We start from the raw sequence: 23,769 nt of genomic DNA on the forward strand, positions 1-23,769 counted from the left end.
CTCCGAGCACACCAAGAAGCACAGCTCAACTGGCATAGAGGGGCTGTCATGTACTACTTGGCAGAGACCAACAACAGATTCCCCCTCTCCTGGAGGGAGGGAAGAAATTGTGACTGTCACCATCCCCTCCTGATCTGCATCTCTGACAGTGCAGCTACACACTGCCCCTAGCTGTGGACCCTGAGTCAACGCTTCACTAGCTCTTCAATCAGAGCCGCCATTCCCCATCTCTTACCCAGAGCTCATGGTTTCTTAGTACAAGAACCCACCAGCTTTCAAGTAATTCTTTTTAGACCCCAGCTTGTACTTATGCTCCAAAAGTTTGGATGATTCATAAGCTTTGCGTAAGCATTTTAATTTAGTGGAGCTGCTCCAAAGTGAACTGAGCCTTATGAACTTCACCCAGTGCTACTTAAAAGTACGGTGCGGTGTGGCCAGCTATTAATCATCCCTGAGCCTTAAATGATAGATTCTTAATGAGTGCAAAAGGAACAGAATATAAATGAAAAACGGGTTTCATTTTAAAACAATTTAAACCTCCTTTTCATGTCTCAAGATAATAGGGTCTGATTCTTCTATAATGGAAATTAGCTATGAATCTTAATTATTAGCCTGGAATTATTAATTTCCATTCCTCTAGTTCACAAAGAGTGAGCATACTCAAGACTTCCTATTCCGCCTTAACATCACTTAAAAAATAAGGAAAATAATGCAAATGTTTTCAAAATCTATTATGAGAGTCAGATTTTGATGGCCTACTCACCCTGCATAGTAACCTACTCAATGAGTAGCCTTGTTTACTTCAATGGGGATACTCGCAGTGGGAAGTACTATTCCATGTGAGTAAAGCTGTAAGTGTCCTGGTATATTTGAAAGAGTTCGAATTGGACCATGAACCCCTTTTGAGTAGCTACTCACATATGAATAAGTCCCATAGACTTCACTGGGACTGCTTGTGTAACTGCTCTTCAGTGCAGGTAAGGGGCTCATGTTCTGGTCCAATGTTTATTTTAGGACATAAAAGAACTTGTGTTCAGTTTATCGGATGTCTTTAAACATATTTTGGATGTAAGAGTGACAATGGATTTATTATCTCCACTGCTGTAATTTTTAGTATTTGTAGTTATTGGATGGAAACCATTGCATGGAAAATACACCACTCTGCAGTGTTGGATACATATTCAGATTTATCCTAATGAATCCTGCCACTTTTCTCTGCCGTAAAAATAAAGGCTATGAAAAAGAAAAGAGACAATAGGACAGGAGGAGTTATAGAAATGTATGAATCAGGGAGTGGGTCTAAAGTAAGATATGATTAAGCAGACGTGGCTGCTCTAATAAGGAGAACTCAAGGGGGAAAATAAAAATGATAGAAAAAAATAACAGGAGATTGTAACAGATCTTCAGGGTGGAGAGGGAGGGCAGTGAATGTGCGGAATGTTTATGCAGGTTCATAAAGAACCTAGCATGGTGATCATGGAGAATTTTAATGACCCTGCTATTGACTAGAATAAGGATTGCAGAATGGTTGGGAAAGGATGAATATTTCTGGTAGTTGTTTCGGGAGTTTTCTTGCTCTTTTTCTTCAGAAATCAACAAGATCAAAAGCTGTAGCTGTTGGAAATGAACCCGAAATGACAAATAAAAGGTAGTCATCTTCCGAGATGAACTGATCCTTATGCCATAAGATTTGTATGAGGTACTTGGGAGGATATGTTCAAAGGCAGCAGCACAGAAATATTGGATTTTAAAAAGGCAGTTTTGAGAGAATGTGAAAGGAGTCGAATGAAAGTGATTGAAGAGAGCTATTGTCCAGAAATTTTGCTCAGGAACAGTGGGAGGTACAGTTGGTAAAGAGAGGATACTGATGCTGTGACTGTTTAGTTCTAAATAACCTCTTACTGTCAATAAGAGCAATAGAAGCCACCCTTGTTCAGCAAGAAAATTATTGTGTGCCAATAAACAGGGGGCAGATCAATTTGTCCTGTGGGTGGGAAGGAAGGAAGTCTGGGGAGGGGGGCAACTTCAGCACAGAGTTTCATCAGGGACATTGCCCCCACCCCGCTCACTGGAATAGCTGGGTAATTTGTCCACTTGCCCTATGGATCCCCCAGGATCTGTGAACATCCCTGAGGATCCACAAGAGGCCAAGGTCATTCATGTGGACAGGAAGTTCCCTGTGCCTCTCCACTGGTCTGGGGACCCTCCCTAGCTTGTCCCTAAGGCTGTGAGCGCTTCCTCTGCCAGCAGATGCCCCAGAATTCCCATTAAAAGGAGTTTCTACAGTCTACAAGAACTCCTTAGTGGATTCCCTGCTGCGCTAGCAGGTCAGGGCGCTCCACTTCCAGCCCTGTGCTTACCTTCTCCAACTCCCTGCTCCGATGGGCAGCATTCTCTTTGCAGGGATAACAGCAGGGGAAGGCAATGCCCTAGAGGAGACACAGCCCTGCGCTACAGCCAGGCGTCTCTCCTTGCATGGCTAAAGAGGAATTTTGGCTAAACACTTACCCAAGTGCTATAGAAATGAGACAAAACTAAATGAGGGCCCAATAGTAAAACAATGGTGGTTGGAAAGCAAAGTGCATCTGATTCCAGGACTGTATAAATATTGAGGGCTCCATTTTAAAAGGTTAATAAACAAATGTTAGAAGCACATTACAGACATGGATCGCCAGTGTTATAGATGGCTGTAAGAATATAGAATCATAGAAATGTGGGCTGGAAGGGACCTGGGAATGTCATCTAGGTCAGCCCCCTGAACAGAGGCAAGACCAAGTACACCCCTGACAGGTGTTTTTGTCCAGCCTGTTCTTAAAAACCTCCAATGACAGGGATTCCACAGCCTTCCTTGGGAAGTCTATTCCAGTGCTTAATTACCCTTAGAGTTAGAAAGTTTTTCCTAATATCTGACCTAAATCTCCTTTGCTGCAGGTTAAGCCCATTACTTCTTGTCCTACCTTCAGTGGAAGTGGAGAACAATTGACCACCATCCTCTGTATAACAGTCCCTAACGTATTTACAGACTATCATGTCCCCTCAGTCTTCTTTTCTCAGGACTAAACATCCCCAATTCTTTCAACTTTTCCTCACAGGTCAGGTTTTCTAAACCTGTTATCACTTTTGTTGCTCTCCTCTGGACTCTCTCCAATTTGTACACATCTATCTTAAAGTGTGGTGCCAAGAACTGGACACAGTACTCCAGCTGAGTTGTCACCAGTGCAGAGTAGAGCAGGACAGTTACATCCTCTGTCTTATCTGACACTCCTGTTCATACACCCCAGAATGATATTAGCCTCTGTTACAAGTGCATCACATTGATGGCTCATATTCAATTTTGATCTATCATAATCCCCAGAGCCTTCTCAGCAATACCACAGCCTAGTCAGTTATTCCCCATTTTGTAGTTGTGCCTTTGATTTTTTCCTTCCTAAGCGTAGTACTTTGCACTTGTCTTTATTGAATTACGTCTTGATTTCAGACCAGTTCTCCAGTTGATCAAGGTCACATCAAGTGTTATAGATGGTTATAAGTCCTGGTTATGAACATCCTGTTGGACTTTATAACAACCAAATAAGTATTTTTTAAAAATATATTAATTTTATGAACCCTTTATAAACTATTTAAGCAGAACCTTAATATGGAGTGTGCCCAAATATTGATCTAGTTGTAGATGTGTTAAGAAGGAAGATCTATATCTCTAATAATATTAGAGCAAATCCTGTCACTCTCATGGCCAAAAAAGCAGTGGAACTGCCATGTGTGGTTGGGGACAGGCTTTGGATATGCTATGCTTTGTCCTGCAATGGCATCACAAAGCTATTTTGACTGCTAAGTGGGGGAAGGTGACAAGCATGGACATTGGGTCTGCAATCTACACAGATCCACTGGCCCAAATCCTGTTGTAATAGTGGGGCCCAGCAGCTACAGGTTGTTCAGCAATAGCTATGCAAGTTGAAAAATTTCCATCTGTCTTTTCATTGGAAAATGGCCTCAACAAAATGGATGTTTTCATGAAAAGCCAAAAAACATTTGAAGAAAAAGGTTCTCAGCACCTGGCTTTAGAGTTAGTGGCAAGGGGTAGGGCGTATGCGTGTGTGTGTGTGTGTTGGGCAGAGAGAGAGAGAGGAAAAAAAGGTCTGTTCCCAGTAAGCAATGGGCAGCTTCTTCCAGTCCAGAAGGGAAACACTTACTTGTGGTTACACTGGTGCTTCCAACTGACTTGCATTGTGATTTTTGTCCTCCAGGGAATTCTCCTCAGCAGTTTGCGTATGTAGGGTTATTAGGACCATTTCACCATTGTCTCACAGGCACTGCCTCACAGACTGTCCCAAGACTCCTCTTCTGCCTCCATGATGTGCTCCCTTTCCTTGTTTGGGAGAAGGAGCTGCTTGTGAATGAGAAATGCTTCCTTCTTGGTTTCTTTGCTATGTTTTTGGGTGCTTTTATTTTTGTCTTAGAGGAAGAGCAACTTTGGAGAGACTCAACCTTTTTCTTCTTCTTTTCAGCGCTATAGTGATCCTCCCAGAGCAGTGTATAAGCTTACAGGACTTTCTCTCTCATTGTTCTTATTTTTTTTTCTTCCCTTTCCTTAAAGAGAGGGATTAAGGCTCTTTTTCACTAGCTTTATGGAACATTGTCTCTCATGCTCCAGCAGACAGCTCCACCATCTGTTCTGCAATTAGCTGTTCACACTTAAACACCTCTGCTGCATCCTCCCTGGGGGTTGGGAGTCTGTTCTTTAGCTTCTTTTGTGTTTGGCTCATTTCTCCTGTGGCTTGTGGAACTGTTAGACCTGCAACTGTATGTGAAAATGATTGTGGTGCGGGAAATTTGTAACAGTCACATACTTTTTGCTACAGACTGTATTTGTAGCAGTCAAAAAAATAAGAGAAACCAACTAGTAAAGAGATATTGGATCTAGCTAGGGGAGTGCAGTTGTTCTGTAGAGTCTGGTATGCAGGTCACTGATTTGTGACACCTTCCCTTATGCTTCACCACTAGATACAACAGCATATGCGACAAATGTTTTCCTCTGCTAAAAATATTGGGATGTTAAAATGTGATAGATGGACATATTGGTCATGGTAACTTTCTACCTCCACTTTTTGCTACAAAACAGAACCTTCTAAAATCCTATCTCCACTCCCCAGGCCAGCTCTTAACCTGATGTAAATTGGCATAGCCCCATCAAAATGAATGCCGGCTTACACTAGCTCAGGATTTGATCCAGAATCTAATAAATCTTATGCACAGGGGAGGGAATAGTGATTAGACCCAGCTATGGAGAAAATCCTGTAGATTCCCCCAAGAAATAGTGGGGCCCTCAAATAACTTTCCTAAACCCTGATCCTGCAAACGGATACACTAGCTTAATCCCCTGATCCTGGAGAGATGCATTTAAGTCATTGGGACTCATGCTAGCACAGGGGTCTGCACAAGCATATCTTGAAGGACTGGGGCCTTAGTATTGCTGGAATTTGCATATGGATTATCATTCTAACAACACACCATTTTAATGGCTCGTGGGCTTCCACCCACTAAATCCTCTTTGACAGTACCTGAACACTCATGACAGCTTTAGACTTCGAAGGTTTTGTGGGCCCAGGACTCAGGAGAGCCCTGCTTTTCGTGGAAGCTACTGTATGTAAATAACTCATGTTACCACTGTAATTATTGTATGTCATTTTTAAAAATTAGATTTTTTTTTTGAAAAGGGGATCTTTCCATAAAATGTTCAGATGACTTTAAGATCTCCACTGACTGACTGTATAAAGGTAACTAATCCCTGCCCTTGGACAGATTCCTGTACAGCAGGCACAGTCGTTAAACATTTAAAATGAAACTACAGCTTGGCAGAGGGGCTCCCAGAAGAGTCACTAACCTCACTTCTATTTATGCAGCCCTTTCTCTGGGTAGTTCTTTGTTTATTTTATTATTGTTTGTGCTATGTAGTGGAAACTGAGAGGCTTAGCACAAATAATGGTCTTTTAACCCCCATAATCTTTTATTACATATTTCTTCTTCTGTCCAAATGCTTCTCCGCAACCAATTCTAGGTTTTAATGTGCTGAAGATGGTTTGAAAAAAAATTGGTAAGGGCCCAGATGTGCAATATTAGGCCTCAAATAATGAAATCTTCCACAGATTTAGTGTAGAAAAGAACATTTGTTTTAACGTAACACCTTTCATACCCACAGTAGTTTATAAAGGCATATTTTAGATACTGAAAGCATGATGGAAACAAACAGAAGCCACACACACACACTCTCTTACTTTTAACCTAGAGAAGGAGTGTTAAGAAGGATACTGCTGATGATTTACCCCAGTTATGCATCTGGCTCATAATCTGTAATTTTCACCTAGACAGGCACCAAAGATGGGCAAGAGGGGTTACCTAGGGAGGTGGTGGAATCTCCATCCTTAGAGGTTTTTAAGGCCCAGGCTTGACAAAGCCCTGGCTGGGATGATTTAGTTGGAGTTGGTCCTGCTTTGAGCAGGAGGTTGGATTAGATGATCTCCTGAGGTCTCTTCCAACCCAAATCATCTATGATTCTATAATTCTAGCAATCTCATCTGGAAGCCTGCCCTGTATTTCACTGCAATGTCATTACTGGCTCTGAGCCTATGTCCCGGTGAAAATGTTTCCAAAAAGATTCTGGAGAAAATTGCAAAACATAGCATTTTCAAAAGGGATTTAGGCACTTAGGAGCCAAAATCCCATTGAAAGTTGATGGGATATTGAAAATGATATTTAGGTATTTAGGTTCCCAAATGAGTTAGGCACAGCAACGCTGAGTGCAGCAATGCCTAAATACCTTGAAAAACCTGGGCCCAAGAGACCAAGAATGTTGATCTAAAGTTCTGTTGATGTGATTCTTCGAGGGGCCTGATCCAACAACCATTGACTCCAGTAGGAGTGTTTCCATTGACTTCAAGGGGTGCAGGATCAGGTCCACAGAGAGAAGCTAAATGTATGTTACAGTAGAGCCCTACAATTTTACTTTAAACGTCAGTTAATTATTTAAGCCCCACTTCTGCTCAGCGAGGTTGTGACTTTGGGCACAGTCCGGAACAATGGATGGCATGTATATTTCTCCACTGCAGGTAGCGTGGGGATAGGAAGTGATCGTAATTTTGTTTCTGGCCCATACAAGCAGCAAATTACAATTTCCCCAGTGCTCCGTTCAGGTGATGGACCCAAGCGTTTGCCCTTTTCCCACCCTTCCTTGCCCTCCTGTCCCAGGGAGGCCTTACATGGGCATTTAGCCCAGCTATATAGCATCATGCCTGCACCCAAAGTCTGGGGAGACCGTACAAGAGAGCGAGGGAGGAAGGCTGGGATCCGCCCAGGGACTGAGCCGTTGCAATGCTGAGTGTCACAGCACCTAACTTTTGGGTTTCTATGTCCAGGACATCATCGGAACACACGATCCATGAAGCCTGAATTCGGTGCCTAGGCTCCCTACACAAAGAATGGAGAGAGATAGGACTCTATCTCTCTCCATGGGTACCTAAGGAACTTTTACAGAAAAATCTTACTCGCTGAGTGAGTTTAGGCTTAGGTGGCAACTGTGTATGGGTTTCATGGAGGCTCCTAAATCAGGTTAGGCATCTAAGTACCTTTGTGGATCTGGGCCCAAGTGCTCCAAGCTGCAATCTGGTCTGTAGACATCTTAAACTAAAAGCATGATAGAACTGAAGAAATTCCCTACTTCCCATAGCAAATTAGACCAGAATTTTCAGAACAGCTCGGCTCCCACGTTTGGAGCCAGACTTTCAAAGCAGTTCAGCTGCCACTTGGGCAGCTAAGTGAGTGACCTGATTTTCCAAAAGAGTGCTCAGCAGTTCCCTGGAGAACTGCTAAAAACCTGGCCCTGATTGTGGGGGTTGAGCACTCTTGAAAATCTGGTCCTAAGCATGGAAGATATGATGACCCCTGTCCTCCTCCTATTTTCATTAAAGTGTGGTCTCTCCGAAACCCCTATATAGTCTAGCTGAGGCTAGTTTGCACAGGGTCCAAAGTGTCCTGTTCCCTTCCTTATAGCTTACCACTATTTTATCTTATTTCTAATCTCTCTTCACTAGTGGCAGCACACGAGGCACTGCTCTTTACAGTAAAGGCAGATGAACAGCCTCTCCACAAACATCACCACAGATTACCTAGCAGAGGGTGGTCAAGTAGCAAATGGCCAACAGCCAAGTATCTTGCCTTCAATATTTGCTTGTGGTCCAGCAGTCCAAACCCAGGCAGCTGCTGTCAAGTTACAAGGCTGGCTTTTTACTCTTCTAACCTTTGACACCTGGGACCAGATCCTTAGTGGGTATAATTTGCCATTGTTCCATTGAGGTCAATGGAATGATGCTGATTTAAACCAGCTGAAACTCTGGCTTAAAGAGTTGGGATTTGCTAACAGGCTGCTAATGGATTTTGCATTAATGCTAATGAAAGAAGTTGGGCCTGACCCAACATAAACAGCAGCAATTCCATACGTGTTCTGCTTTACAAATACATCCTTCATGAAAAATGAACAGAAGAATGATGTAAGTTTAGCTGAGCCAAAATAAGTGATTCTTTCTTCAGGTTTCATTCTTTGTATTGTCTGCTAAATCAGGTAGTTACCATATTCATACAACTAGCTGACAGCTTCTGGGACAGATTAATCAAGCGGAAAGAGAGAAATTCTCAAGGAAAATCATTCTATTTGAAGACTGCATCTTCCTTGAGTAATACTTCGGTAGAACTCAGATACTGACGCTGCTGTGTGTCTAATGTAATCTTTATTGTGATGTATTTGTAAATAATTGAAAAGTACAGAAGACATTAACTCTAGAAAGTCCCCCAAGCTTATTGAGCAAAGAATGCAAATTAATCTAAATTTCTTTTTGTTTCCCACTGCACATAACTTCTGCCTTCAGAATTATAACCAAATGGAATAACACTGCTGTAGCTAAAAGGACACATTTTGTTAGTTTCACTGTATATGTTACCTTCTTTTTCTTTAAAAAATAGAGTAACACAAGTGGATGATTTTGAAATATTGCTGGGCATCTTTCAACTAAAGAATTCTGGAGAAGGGGTTGGATTGGAAAGTTCTTAGTAGCATTTTTCTGTATTTTTAATTTATTCCAAAACATTTGACATAATAATAATTAATAATATTCTAAACCCTTTATTTTCTGAGCACCCAGAGCAATGTGATAGGTGCATGACATGAGTTGAAATATAACAAAACTAAAGTAAATTGATTATAATCAGAATTTAGGGAAATAAAACTCCTTACATTTTGAAATAATCAATAACTGTATTGTGGTGGTTACACATTACTGTTATATTGTGCTAAAAGGATTAGGGTTTTTTGTTGGCCTACCCTGTGTTAGCAGGTGTTTGGAATCCAGTACTGAAATGCTGACCCATTCCTCCTCACACACTGTAACAGATGTGGCTCCTTTTCCCACCCTGAACATAAGGTTGGGCAGGAGTAGCCGTCTGGGTAGAGGGAATTAAAGTCTTGGAGAGAGAGAGCTGATCTTGGGTAGAAAAAGATGAGGCTGAGTTCTACGTGGTGCTCTTACAATTGCTCAGTAAAGAACAATGCAAGGAAAGAGGGCTTAGTTTGGGAATTAACTCACTGTGTATGCTGTGTGCTAGAGCAGCATAAAGAATCAGCCTTTTCCTACTGTTCTTCTGAAACTGGATGGTATCAAGGCGCTGTCTCTTTAATTAGGGTTAAATTCCTGGAAGAAATTGCCAAGTAAAGTTGCTTTAATGTACAGTGTGTCTCAGGCATGTGTAATGCGTCTGTATGTATGGGCCTGCATCCACCGAGGGACAAAGCCATTCCGATGCTTAGCGTTATAATGCCTGGCTTTTAGGTGCCTAGACAATCACTGGAACAACATGATCCACAAAGCCTGAGGCCCAGTGGCAGAGACATAGGTATCTAGGGAGCCTTTACCCTGAAAGTTTAGGTGCCAAGTGAAATTAGTTGCCTACAGGGTTTGGCAGCAGCTGAGCAGTTCTGTGGATCCCAGTGGCACCTAAAGCTGGGAAGAGATAGGCATCGAAGAATGGGATCCACAAAAGCCAGTATGCTAGATGGGCAGCTGCCTAAACCAGCCAATGGGAGATGCCAGTGAGAGCGGGGTTTCCAAAGCCCCCGCCCCCCAAGTTAGGTGCCTGTATCTCTTTGCAATCCACTGCTGGAAACCCTTCTCCTGGAGTCAGGTGACTTCCATGCCCAAGTCGTTCCTCGTGTGACTGAGTGAGGCACACCCAATCTGTCGCTCCACCCTCCTGAATCTTCGCATTGACTGAAAAGAGCATTAGCACTGAACTGCAGTTTGACACAAAATGGCCGGAGGAGGTGCTGGGGCTACTGCCCACCTAGCCCAGTGGTTAGTGCACGCCCCTGGGATGTAGGAGACATATGTTCGGAGGGGGCCACCGTTCGGAGGGGGCCACGTTCTTTGTTGCTACGGCTCTGGCAGAAACATAGGTGTCCAGGGAGCCTTTACCCTGAAAATCTAAGGTGCTAAGTAAAATTAGACACCTACAGGGTTTGGCAGCAGCCAAGCGGGATCACAGGAGCACCTAAAACTGTGGTTTAGGTGCCTATGTTTGGGGTTTAAGGGCCCAAATACCTTTAGTTTCTATGGCCCAGATCCACACTTGAAAACTGTAGCCAGAACTACTAACCCTGTTCTTCCCACGTGTATCAGTGACCCTAAATAAGTAATGAAGCCAAACTGTTAATTTCCATTAATACTAATAAGACAACATACCCAAAGGTCTTCCCAAGGCAAGCATTCTGAGCCTAATAATGATAATTTGCCCATCTATGGTGTCTTCCAATCAAGGATCTTTGTTTTGCAAACATTTAATTAAGACTCAATTAACAACATCCCTGTACAGTAGGCTAGTAGTATCCCCATTTTACAAATGAGTAAACTGAGATTATGTGTCACAGAACAAGCCAGCGGCTGGGTGTTGGATACACCCTGGAACTCCTAGTCTTCTGTTCTGACTTTTAGTACCATTACCTTGCCTTCACCTTATCAGGTGCTTCCACAAGTTTATGTGCAGTGTACATGCCTATCAGAGGCGTAGCGAGCGCCCTCCGTACCCTCCGACCGGAGGGGGCCCCGCAAGGAAGGGGGCCCCTAAAAGTGACAAAATAAATACCACATTCCAGTTTCTGCATTGTAAGGGGCCCCGCCCGGACATATGTTCGGAGGGGGCCACCGTTCGGAGGGGGCCACATTCTTTGTTGCTACGGCCCTGATGCCTATTTATCCTTTCAAGTACCATTGCTCTGAAATCTCACTGAGTAGCTATGTTTAAAAAAACACCTCTCCTTCATATTCAAAGGCTTACTGGTGTTTATAATTGAATATGATTTGCATATAGCAATTATATCTCTTATTAGCTGTGATTGCAGTTTCAGTTAAAGTAAATACCCTGCAGATCTGCTAACGCTTCCGTATCTGCCTTTGCAGCAACAGCAGACAATTTTAACAGTTATCTGTAGAAACAAATTACATTTCAGTTGTAAGTCATGACAGACATTATTAAACAGTAAACGGGGATGTTTACCCTGTGATTTCCTACCGGATACTGTGTCTATCTGTATTAACAGCCTTTAGAGTTGTTTAGTGCTAATTTTACATATTCATTTATGTAATTTTAGGTTGTATCATACAATCAGACTCATAAGCAAAAATTTACAAATGACATGGGGTTTTTTTTGTTTGTTTTTTGCAATTGGCATGATTCACCTGTGGTATAATTAATAGGAGTACAGGAAATTGACAAACTACGCCTTTCTGCTAGAGATGGGACATAGGGAGGGGAGTTTGAGATTGAGGATGGGGAGGGGGAAATGATAATTTCAGAGAGGAAGGTAGAGAGAGGGGGAGAGGGGAAAGGATAATACAAAGAAAGGGCAGCGGGAGGTAAGGGAAGGAAGAAAGAAGGATGAGAAACAGATGGAAAAATAAAGAGAAAAGGATTGGGGTGGGAAGATGAGATGCAATAAACTGGAAAAAGGAATGATCCCTTCACAGCAAGGTGTGAGAGCTGGCACAAAAGAGGGGATGGGGACATTGCTTCCCAGAAGGAAGGATACAGTGGTGAAGAAGCAGCAAGAAGATTCCTGGCTTCTGCTAGAAAAGGGAAGAGAGTGGAGGCAGGGGTGCCTTCTCCCTTTCAGCTAGAAAAAGAGAGCAGCACACCCATCACCACCAAGAAGAGGCATTGGAAGCACACAGTAGTAGTACAGAGTGGTTCTTACCCACGAAAGCTTATGCTCCCAATACTTCTGTTAATCTTAAAGGTGCCACAGGACCCTCTGTTGCTTTTTACAGATTCAGACTAACAGGGCTACCCCTCTGATACAGTACAGAGTATGTTTACTGCTCTCCACTGGAAGGGGTGACTGCAGAAAGTTCAGGGGTGGGTTAGGCCTTGGGGAGAGACTCACGCAGGGGGTAACTGATTGGTGGGCTGCGAGGGGGTGGATACATTAGAATATGTTGGGTGGGAGCCTGACTGGGCGGGGAACACATGCAGGTACCATATGGGAGGCGAGGATGGAAGGGCAGACAGAAACAGAGCATCAGGAGATGAAAGGGAACAAGATATTGGGATGAGAACTAGAGCTCCCCCTAAAGTGATAATATACATTGCAAGTTACAGGATGCTTTTCTGCATTGTTAATTAAGTTCCAGGCTGGCTGTGTGAGTGCCTCCACCTGCAGCTTTTCCTCAGGAAGGATAGTTGATCTGTGTTATCACCACCGTACTCGCCAAAGGCAACAGGGGAGAGCAGCAATTTTATGAAGCCTTATTGTAATCCGGTCTGAAGATCTTTGGGGATGTGATGGCTGGGTTGACTGGACATCTCTTGATATTAATAGTTTACGCTTTTGAGCCTCATAGGAAATAAAAAGCCCTGGACTGGTACTGTGTTCACACCAGTGAAGCCAAAAGAGAAGCCATTTAGAGATGATAGCTATTTTTCCAATGCATTTCTTCAAACCCTCTTGTCACAGTAGAACATTTCTGGTTCCACATGCAGAAGCAACAGCGTATGGGACAGCAGTCGGGAAGTTAAGGCAGCAATGTGAATTTGGGAGAAAATGTGGAGAATTATGACAGGGCACCCTGTGTCCCCTCAAGAGGTTGTTTGAATCTTTGGCTTCTTTTTCCATGAAGGGTTTGGGTCACTGTGCTGTTCTGGAATCTCGTGTCTTGTGTGGGGTGGGTGTTCGGGCGAATGGGTTATGAATAAGGCTGCGAGTCTGTCATGGAGGGCATGGATTCCATGACTTTCCGGGACCTCGGTGACTTCTGTAGTGGGTGGTGTGACTGACCCTGGGCCGGCCGCTGCCAGGGCAGTCTTGGGCCACCGCGGGTCCCCCCCTCTCCAGCAGCAACGGCGGTCCCCGGCTGACCCCTGCCCTGGAGCACCCGCAGCGCCACCCCCCACTGCCCCCCGGAGCCTCCCTCCAGAGCACCCAAGATTTAGTCAGGGGTATATAGTACAAGTCATGGATAGGCCGTGAATTTTTGTTTACTGCCTGTGACCTGTCCATGACTTTTACTTAAAGTACCCATGACTAAAACGAAGCCTTAGTTATGAATGAAGTGTGAAAAGCAGTACAGCCTTCTGTTGGTTGCTGCAACATTTTCTCTCTCCTTCCCTCCTTAGAAAATGATCAAAGGAGACGAAAGGCAAATTGTTGCACTTGTGGGCAAGTTAGTGTTTTACAAATGACTGGAAGTGTCAGATGCAATAAGTTAGCAGTTAGGAACCTGAGATCCTAGAAACTGTATTGTGGGAAGGGGGGGGACAGAAACCTCAGAAGGGAAGAATGAGCTAGTTTGGAAAAATTGCCCTAGAAGTATCTAGTGAGCTGGCATCCTTGTGCTGTTTAAACTGCTATTGATGATACCCAGGGTTGTGTAGTTTGGGAGATGCTCGGGGAGTAAGGGGGTTGATTTCTTCAAGGTGGTAATCATTAGTAATCTCCAGCTGCTTTGCTGATCTTGCATGATCAGAGAACATGGGTTGCATCCTCCCTTTCCCCATGATGTATATCACCCAGTGTCGCCAGCTGTCATATTTGGTGTTTTGTTAAAGCCCCAGCTCCTGGAGTCATGTGATTAAGATGAATGCTGAGATTCTTACATAAAAATTCTAGCGCTCATAGTTGTGATTAGAAGCTTGAAAATGTGAACTGTAAAAGCTCAAAAACCAAGCGGCAAATAAAAAGTCAACACATTTTTTTTAAATCATGACTTTTAAAAGAATTTCATAACTTGGGAGGGGAGCTTACTCATGACTTTTTTAATGCTCTGGGCTGGCAGCACTGTGTGAAGTAACTTGCTTATAGTTACACGGCAGATCAATGGCTGCATCTTAAAAATAATTGAAAATGTACCAAATTCTGCCTTCCTTTACACCTGTGCAACTCCTGAATTTGGCCCACTGAATTTAGAGCAGCAAATGTTCTAAGCTGTAATAAGTCTTGCTTTGTGCAGTTTTGCACTGGTTTGGCAGGCAGTAATCCTTCTGTGTGGTCCTTTGTGAGGATGATCCTCGCATAACCTCATATTAATTAAAATTAGGGATTATACAAAGACCATTATTTCAGGGATTAGCCTTTTTTTTTTTTGAGTTAATGTTATTTCTCGTGCCCCAGCTGATGTTGTTTTGTTTTTTTAACAGTAATTTTACACAGTAAATTGATTTGTAATTGTGTTTGTCTTCACCGTCTATAAAAATAAACATCTCCAGGGATACTTCATTCAAATACGGTTACAATCTTATCAGTATGGGGGATCCCACATGTTTGTTTTCACATGCCTGTTTTGATGCAGCACGTGTCTGTACTGTACATATGCAAACCATATGGAGCTGCTATCTAGATTCTAAGTCTACCAAATACAATGAACATCTGAAAAACTTCTGTGCCTGACTCTCTGATCTGTCATATTGGCTATAGGCTGATGTAACTCTGGTGTAAAACCAGTGTGAATGGAGCATCTACCTCTTGTCTGATTAACTTTATCATCTTCTGAAGAATTCTGCTGTGCACGGTAGGCTGTGGTCAGTTACTCAGATCTGGTTCTATTTGGTCAGAAGTTGCATCCTTCAGTTTTGGTATTCTTTTAATACTGGCACGATTAGTACCAACCCACCAACATATTTCAACAAGGTAAATAAGAAAACATTGACTAAATGGATTATTGAAAAGTTATATATGAACACACTGACTACACTGTCTATTGAATATAAATGTGTGTATATCAAAATGGGAAGCGTAAGGTGAAATGTATCAATCTCATGCCTATCAGTGAATCCTCATTGTGGGAGGTAAAGCAGTTATCAAAATAGTGAGACTGCAGAACCTAATGGACAGGGTACTAGTCTGGGAGTCAGGACACCTGGGTTCAACCAATGACCTGCTCTATGACTTTGAGCAAGTCACTGCTCCCTGGCCCTTTGTCTTGTCTGTTTAGCCTGGAAGCTCTTCAGAACCTCTCCCACTGGGTATTTTCACAGCACCTAGCACGATGTGGTCAAAATCTTGACTGGGGTCTGCAGGTGCTACTGTATTACAGATAACATAGCAGTTCATTGGTATGCGTTATGACCATACCAGGCAGATAGCCCTATAAGCAACAGTTAAAGTCAGTCTTCTAAATATGATATGAGTGAGTTATGTTAAAAATTAATCAGCTATTTAAACATTGTCTCTGCTGTGGGTTAGCAGCAAGACACTAACAAAGTGTCTCCCAGGTTACTACTTAATTACAATTACTATGGTTACAAGGTTGAGCAATAAACTCTCATTTGATACTTCAGGTCAGAGTAATCATTAATAAATGCTCAGCAAAGCCTGGCCAGCTCCTGTGCATAAAAACCAATTCGATTTATCATCCTAGGCTTTACATCGTTTCTCTCAGCTCTTGGAGGTTCTGCTGCATAGATGGCAGGACTCAAGTGCAAAGTCAGTCCTCTGGAGTTACACAATCTTTCCTTCTTCCTTCTCCTTCAGAGTCCATGCCATGTTCCTCTATTCCAGGCCTGACTCAGGCTCTCTGTAGTGAACAGGTTGTTTGGGGTTGACTCTGTCTAATCTATCCATCTACTCTCCACCTCCAGTAGCGCTGATTTGAAAAATGCTAATTACCTTTCACAGGAATTGTTTTTTAATTGTAGGTTTGTTCAAAACTTCCTGCAAAAATTCTTTAGTTTCTCATCGAAAAGTCAAATCATGAACCCCTTTTGGTCCCTCTCCTTTCTCTCCCTCTTTACCCACTTTCCAGTGGCAAAATGGAGAAAGGTGGGAAACTTCTAAACAAGTTTTCTGCAAAAATAGCTTGTTGAGGGTTTGGGGGGTGTTGAAGCAATTTTCCATCAAAAGTTTGGACAGGAATTTTTCCACCAGCTCTAGCTATAAACTCCCTCTTGGTATTTACCACATGCCTATTGGCATGAGCTGGATGCTGGAGAGCATTGCTCGTCTCTTGTTCTCTTCAGGGCTGCGCCAGGCTCTAACGTGAAAACAGGCTCAGTTAGATGGCGTTCAACATCTCATTTACATAACTAGGCTGGGATTCATAGTCAAAGACCCAGAAATGAAACTATCCATACGTCTCCCAGATGTGGGTCATTACTCCTCCCTATCTAGGCAGTTATACTCATAACCCAGTCACACTCCCTGAGATGGACACCAGGAGTGGATTTCTATCTTCTCCAGACCGTCACAGCCCCACCTTTCTGGGTGTCTCCCAACTGAGAATCACAGCAGGTGGTGAAGGTTAGTCTTACTGGCTTCTTGCTGGACCCAGAGGGACCCATCTAAGGCACCAAGCCTGGCTGTCACCCCTCTAAACATTTACAAGGGGAGGAGCAGCAGCACCCCAGAAGATCCTGTAAGGGATGATCTAAGGCAGGGGTGGGCAATCTATGTCCCGGGGACCACATCTGGCCCTCCAGATGTTTTAATCTGGCCCTCGAGCTCCTGCCGGGGAGTGGGGTCTGGGGCTTGCCCTCTAAGGCACTCCAGCCAGGGAGCAGGGTCAGGGGCTTGTCCCACTCTGCGCAGCTCCCAGAAGCAGTGGCATGTCCCCGCTCTGGCTCCTATGCGTAGAGGCAGCCAAGGGACTCCGCACGCTGCCCCTGTCCCAAGTGCCGCCCCTGCAGCTCCCATTGGCCAGGAACTGCAGGCAATGGGAGCTGCAAGGGTGGCACCTGCAGACAGGGCAGCGCGCATAGCTGCCTGGCCGCGCCTCCGCGTAGGAGCCGTAGGGGGGACATGCCGCTGCTTCTGGGAGCTGCTTGAGGTAAGCACCACCTGGAGCCTGTACCCCTGACCGCCTCCTGTGCCCCAACCCCCTCCCCCAGCCCTGATCCCCCTCCCGCCCTCCGAACCCCTCAGTCCCAGTCCAAAGCACCCTCCTGCACCCCCAACCCCTCATCCCCAGCCCCACCCCAGAGCCCTCACCCCCACACACACACCAACCCCCTGCCCCAGCCTGGAGCGCCCTCCTGCACCCTGAACTCCTCATTTCTGGCCCCACCCCAGAGCCTGCACCCCCAGCCGAAGCCCTCACCCCCTCCCGAACCCCAACCTCCAATTTTGTGAGCATTCATGGCCTGCCATACAATTTCCATACCTAGATGTGGATCTTGGGCAAAAAAGTTTCCCCACCCCTGATCTAAGGGAATCTAAGGACCCTTGGGGGTCCTTCACCAGAGCAGCCAACACCCACTCCAGTTGAGGGATCTGGGGAGCATGTAAGGAGGGTCCCTCCAGCATATTTGCCACTAGGCCCAGTTATGCCCCTTCCCCTTGGAGACACACTATCACTTTTTTGAACACACAATCCCCCGTGTAAATGGAGCAAAAATGGGTTTCCTGCATGTAGATTCTGCTCTGTGAATACAATTAGTAATGTACACCCATGGTTTGTAGATGCAAAAATGGGTCCAGGTGGAGGCAATGTTAAACTTTTGGCCTTTGAGGATTGCAAAGGCATCCAAGGGTGTTACCCGTTGGCTGTGGGAGTCCAAATTAGTCATTCCCTGAAAAATCAAGACTCTCAAAATTGTGCATGTTTCAAAGCAAAACTGCCAACTTAAAATACAGCAAAATGATGTTTGATTTGCTAAATCAATAAGGTAATTGCAGATCACACAGGACACCATTTAAAAGTAATATTGGTTTATACATTTTAAAATACATGAGGAGTCAACAGATTCAGTTCCTGTGGGTTAAAAACCACAATATCCTTCTAAATGGAGATTGGAAATAGACTAGCGAAGGTGCAAAGCATACAATGGAAGGCAGTGTTCGGTGTCAGCCAGAGTGGAGCATTCTTAGGCAAGTTATTCATTCCATTACTAAAACTGTAGCCAAGCATAGGAAGCAGAAAGCGATTTTTAAAGGACAGCTGCACATCTTTATAGGAATGGAATGTACAAGATAAGAATGAGTTTGGGTTCAGAGGGAAAAGCTTTTACTTCCATTGTAGTGAGTAGATAAGAGTCAGAGCATGTTGTCTTTGTCTGACAGTGAGTGCAAAGTGGAGCGGATCAGAATCTACAGCATTTACCTGAACGTTGGTAGATAAAATTATTTGAACAAGATGGGGGAGGGGACCCCAGGCATCTGCTCAGGGAATGCTGCCCAGTTTGAAAGGAGCATTTTGAGAACTTTTTAAAATAAATAACTAGGGTTTGATTTTTAACTTTACAGTGTTGTGGAGCTATACTGAACTATCTCTTTCCAACTACTGGTCTGTCCTTTTATACAGCAAACATCAACTTTTCCCCCTTCCTCTTGCTTGGGGAGAGAAATGTCTCATCACTCTTCCTTGTTTGCTAGGCCTGTGTGAGAACACTTCAAGGCTCAATTTGCATTGGGGGGCTCACAAACTGAATCCTGCAAATTTGGCTCACAGAGGTTATACTAAACCAACCCCTTCATTTTCTGCCTGGAGGTTAGGATTGGACAAGGAAAATATCCGTCTCCCTCTATCACCACAGCCGATCCTTCCTTACTCCCCCGTTGTCCACTCCACCTCATAAACTCCAGGAATCACATTTTACACTTGATGTTTTCAGAGTGACTTGGTGGTCTGCACTCCATCCCTGCTCTGTAGCTTTAGCTACCACACTGGAGTTGATGGGGGCAGTCAGTTGCTGGTGGCCATGTTCTGCTGAACTGTGCAAAGGGTTTGCTGAATCCTGCCCCAACAAATATTTGATGGATTGATTAAGAGGGCAAGGGTTAGTGCCATCAGGCCTGCCACGTACTCTGCTGGAGAGCATTGGCCACAGGGTGCCACCTGAGCGAGGCCTTTTAGTCCCAGAAATCAGCAGGAGACAGTAGGCTACCCACACCCCATGTATATGTCTAAGGTACATCAAGATCCACGTTCTTGTTGGAGGAGAAGGGCAAGCTGGCTGTGGGAAGAGGGACAATGTGAACACAAACCCATACTGCTCCTGGAACATGTCACGAAGGTGTGTGAACCATAGGCTGAGGTTTGTGAACAAAATGAACCTCAAAGCTAGGGCCAGTTCTACTGAGCTTTGACACTGGTTGCAAACCTTCCCCAAAGCTCGCTTCTTCTCTTCGGTGGACGTCGGGCACAGTTGTCAGACAGTTACAACCTTAACACCAGCACACGTTGAGAAATAGTGTTAGTGCACTCTTCAGCTCATTGCCTTTTTTGTTTCTGCAGCATCAAAGCAATGGCTTAATGGAAGCAAGCAATCCCTACCACTTTAAACAGTTTAGGGTCTTTATATAGGCCCATCATTGTAAATGAGAATTGGGCCTCTTATAGTATTTAGATTTAGAGTGTGGCAAGTGGTTGTACTGGGGGGAGGGAAGAGGGAAACACACAAGGAGCTTCCCATCCTTGTAATTCCCCCAAGGAAGGGCTGGTCACATATTCCCTTCACTCTCCAAAGTGCACACGTTACTCCGCCTTGGTGCTCCTGGTGACAAATAACCATAAGGGATACAGGAGGAGATGTGAATATGCTCCTCCTCCTCCCCCTCTGACCTACTGGCTAGCTTCCCAGAACTGGCCTGGGTGGGGGTGTCTGACTTTAAAGCGCCTATAATATTCTGAACTTAGATTGTTTGCCAGCATGAGTTAAAGTATCACTGGTAAATTATTAAATGGGTTTCTATCCTCTATCAGTGTGTTTCTATGCTCAAACTAGACATATGTTATGCTGTATAATACACGTGAGACTGTAATTATCCTATAATTTTCATATTCAACCATAGGTCAGGTGAGGGCTTGGGGTCAAAAAGTTGAATTCATGAACGTCGGCAGCCCTTAAAGATGACAGACTTAATAAGGCTGAAACGCCAAAAACTGTCCTAGTGCAGTCAGTTGTCAGAAAGCTGATGAGCTGACAGGAAGGTAAGTATCAAAGTAGGGAGAAAAAGGTTAATCCCACTTCTAGGTGTCAGGTAAGACAGCAGCTCCTCATCCTTAAAGGATCAGGACAGGATTTCAGATTTATAAATGTAATTATTTCCACCAAGCAGAGGAACTAGACACAGGCAAAGCTAGGAGGGAAGATCTGCTACTAGCTGAAACCTGCCATGAATATTGCACATTTTAACTGCAGTTCTTTCCATCGGGTGTAATAGACTATGAGTTTTCAACTAGGAGGTCATGAACAGGTGACAGGCTCCTGCGCACCCTGCCTTTCCCATATTATTAGATGGAAGGCACTCTAGGGTAGTCCTGGTTTGGAAAGGGTGAAAACCACTGTAGTACTCTCTTCTACTTCTCTATAGAAGAGCCTCATCCTGTAGTCCAGTGGTTCTCAAACTAGGGCTGCCGCTTGTTCAGGGAAAGCCCCTGGCGGGCCGGGCCGGTTTGTTTACCTGCCGCGTCTGCAGGTTTGGCCGATCGCGGCTCCCATTGGCCGCGGTTCGCCGCTCCAGGCCAATAGGGGGCTGCGGGAAGCGGCGCAGGCCGAGGGACATGCTGGCCACCCTTTCTGCAGCCCCCAACTAGACACAGTACTCCAGATGAGGCCTCACCAATGCTGAATAGAGGGGAATGATTACGTCCCTCGATCTGCTGGCAATGCTCCTACTTATACAGCCCAAAATGCTGTTAGCCTTCTTGGCAACAAGGGCACACTGTTGACTCATATCCAGCTTCTTGTCCACCATAACCCCTAGGTCCTTTTCTGCAGAACTGCTGCCTAGCCACTTGGTCCCTAGTCTGTAGCAGTGCATGGGATTCTTCCTTCCTAAGTGCAAGACTCTGCACTTGTCCTTGTTGAACCTCATCAGAAAATAAGGTGGTTCATGAATGACGGCCAGTAGTCTCTGAATATCTTTGTCATTTCTAGGTTTAATGTTATAACACCAGACTCCTGAACTAATTCATTCCAGATGTTGATCAGGGGAAGAGTTAACTATGAATGAGCCTTTGAAAGTCAATAGGAGCTATGCTCCTAAACCCCTTAGGTACTTTTTAAAATCTCCCACCTAGACTCCCTGGATAACTGGACTTCTGTCTTTCATCAACACTTTCAGACCATGTATTGCCATCTAGAGCAACAGCTTCTCTCGTGACACTTAATAAAGGAAATCTTCCTTCAGTAACAAAAGGAGAGAACTAAGTAGCCAAACAAGTGGCAAAGTGCAGAAAAACAGATATGGCCTTGCTGACATCACAAAATTGCCTGGCTCGGGGCTAGAAAAGGAACCAAGCACTGCCAGTCAAGAGAGAGACCACTAGAATAATACTCTGAAACCTGGCTGACCTACTCCTAGGAAGAAGTAGTGAGTATAGATTAGTACAGATGGGTGGGCCATCTCCCCTTGGAGAGGTGTGACAGGGCTTAAGAGAGAAGTGGAAAAGCAATTTGTGCTCCCTGAAGCAAATCTGAAATTCCTGTCAAGGTAAATGAGAAGGTTTTGTTCCATGAGGGAGATGATTTGCATGAGGCCATTGATTTGAATTGCCTGTTTGGAGACCAGGCTTGCAAAACGGTGCTTACTTAGGAAGACATGGTCAGAGCTAGTGGGCCCACAGAACACTTCCTGTGAACTTTTCTGATCCTCTTTTGAGCCAGTAGTAATTCTGTTGATCTAAGGTTTGGTGGTTGGCTCTATCTGTGCTTATCAGGCTAGATAAAAGGCGTGTTAAATGTGGAGCTGTATGTCATACAAACCGTTGTCTACCTTTAGCTGCCAATTTTGTTAATAAGAAAAATAAGAACTCTCTTATTTTAACAAATTGGCTCCGGTTGTTCCAAAGGGGTAGGTGGGGGGGGGGGGGGGCCTTAACTGTGAAAACAACCATACTGTGTAGGTGGAAGGTTTTCATCAGTATAGAACTACCTGCCACATATTCTTCCTTTTTTTACTATTATTATTTTTTTATTTTATGATAGTTATTCCTAATGCATTTAATATGGAGAACACTTAAAAGGAGATTTTAAAATAAGTTTGTTAAGCCTACATTCTCAAAGACTTTATAATGGCAGCGCTCATGTTTTCAGGCCCCCCACTTTGTATTTGAATAAAGCATTGCTGTTGCTACTCTTTGAAGGACATAGGCAAGTAAGTAAGCAGCAAAAGAAATGACGTAGAGTAAGTTTAACACCAAGAAAAAACTTGACTCCTTTATCATTCTGAGCCAAGGTGTCTAAAAATATCTGATATGCATAAATACATCTTTCTGTTGTCTTTTTAGCTTAAAGGAGATTTTATTTGGAAGTCAAATATTCTCTCTTAATGCTCATGATTTTGCTCTGCTGGTTTACATTAAAAATAATGAAGAAGCACTGCCATTTCAAATTTTCTTTGCCATTCAATTGCAGCCTCTTGAGAATGACAGCTATTAGACTGCAGGTGTGACTATAATAGAGCATTCTCGGAAGATAACATTTTAAATGTGCAAAGGAAAAAAAAAGTTGTTATAAAACTTGGTTTCCTTGTCTTCTATGTTGTAGCTCCTAGCTTTGTGAAAGGGGTGGAGGAGTGGTGTTTGCCATTCCGAGAATGAGAAGAATAAAGGAGTCCATAATTGACAAAGTCTCAAGAAAATGCCACTCAAATATGGCACAATCCTCTTAAGGAAAGTCGCTTCCCTTCCAAAGTATTCCCAGAAGAGAGCTTTGAAAACTTGCATTGACAAGTTACTTCAAGGGTATGTCTTATCTGAGATCTAATCAAGGCTGCACATCAAAAACTATATAAATTAAGGTTTCAGAGTAGCAGCCATGTTAGTCTGTATCCGCAAAAAGAACAGGAGTACTTGTGGCACCTTAGAGACTAACAAATTTATTAGAGCATAAGCTCTAATAAATCAAAAAGGCTGACAAAGGAGGTGCTGTCGTCATCATGAATAAATTGGAATATGACCAAGAGGCTGCTAGACAGCTCTCTAACACCACATTCTACAGGCCATTATCCTCTGATCCCACTGAGGATTACCTAAAGAAACTACACCATCTGCTAAAAAAACTCCCTGACAAAGCACAGGAACAAATCTGTACAGGCATATGCCTAGAACCCCGACCAGGGGTATTCTATTTGCTACCCAAGATCCATAAACCTGGAAATCCTGGACTCCCCATCATCTCAGGCATTGGCACCCCAACATCAGGCTTGTCTGGTTATGTGGACTCTCTCCTCAGGCCCTACGCTACCAGCACTCCCAGCTATCTTCGAGACACCACTGACTTCCTGAGGAAACTACAATCCAT

This window comes from Terrapene carolina, unplaced genomic scaffold, assembly GCF_002925995.2.
Source record: "Terrapene carolina triunguis isolate 2854851 unplaced genomic scaffold, T_m_triunguis-2.0 Scaffold88, whole genome shotgun sequence".
NCBI lineage: Eukaryota > Metazoa > Chordata > Testudines > Emydidae > Terrapene > Terrapene triunguis.